Source organism: Penaeus monodon, chromosome 35 (genome assembly GCF_015228065.2).
Source record: "Penaeus monodon isolate SGIC_2016 chromosome 35, NSTDA_Pmon_1, whole genome shotgun sequence".
NCBI classification, from domain to species: Eukaryota; Metazoa; Arthropoda; class Malacostraca; order Decapoda; family Penaeidae; genus Penaeus; species Penaeus monodon.
This window is the reverse complement of record NC_051420.1, coordinates 29,753,347-29,754,508: the sequence shown is the minus strand read 5'-3', so window position 1 is coordinate 29,754,508 and position 1,162 is coordinate 29,753,347.

The window sequence follows — 1,162 nt, the reverse complement described above, 5'->3', positions numbered from 1 at the left end:
AGTGATATACACACATGTATAAATATACTATATATTATCTCTGTCTATCTATCTATCTATCTATCTATCTATCTAACTATCTATATATATGTGTGTGTGTGTGTGTGTATATGTATGTGTGTGTGTGTGTGTGTGTGTGTGTGTGTGTGTGTGTGTGTGTGTGTGTGTGTGTGTGTGTGTGTGTGTGTGTGTGTGTGTGTGTGTGTGTGTGTGTGTGTGTGTGCGTGTGTGTATGTGTGTGTGTGTGTGTGTGTGTATAAACTCAGCAAGTGATTTTCCTTTCGGGAAGCGTACCTCCAACAGGAAAAGCAACACCAACGCGGCTACGAACCTCTTTTTATTTTCTTCAAACGTTTCGAAGTTACTAACTTAATCATCAGTGCTAAGCAGGTAAAAAGAACCATAAACATAAGTAAAATAGCAAGAATTATAACATGGAGTAAACATTAGTTCCTAATAATATTTTTAAAAAACGTTTAAAAGAAATTAGTTAAATGAGGAAAACAAGGTACTGGTAAAACAATGTAATTATTAACGTACCAAATTCCACAATAAAAATGAAATGTTTAAAACAGGATATAAAACAAACGAAAAAATGAAAGGTCAAATCCTCAAAAAAACGTAAAATCATTATTATAAAACGTGCATGGTAAATCTGCATTTATTGTGTATGTAATGGGATGGCAGTTGTATTAAAGCCTGGTCTTATCCCTGAGATAAACGGGGATTCTAAGGTGATGAGGCGAAATCTTTGTGAGGCAGAAGTCAGAATATGAAAATCTTTTTGTGTGAGTGGACGTCCAGTGGAAATGCAGTGTTCTGTGATGGCAGATGGTGATGGGAACTGAGCTGAATATCTGTAGGGTAAGAATTCCCATGTGTTCTGAGATACGGTGTTATAGAGAGTGTGTGGTATTACCGAGAGTTGTATCTCGAACATTTAAATTGATAGACAACACAGGCTCTCAGAGCAAATGGTAAAAGCTTAGTTTTATTCAAAGTGGTAGCTGTCTAGAAAATGAGTCTAAATTCAATTTGGGGGAATGTCTTTAAAAATCTTTTGAAGTTCCTTTCTATTGCCAGAACTTAATGTCCAAGACATGAATGTATAATATAACATATGTCTTTTGCAACTGATAATACCGGTGTAGAAGGCGAGTGT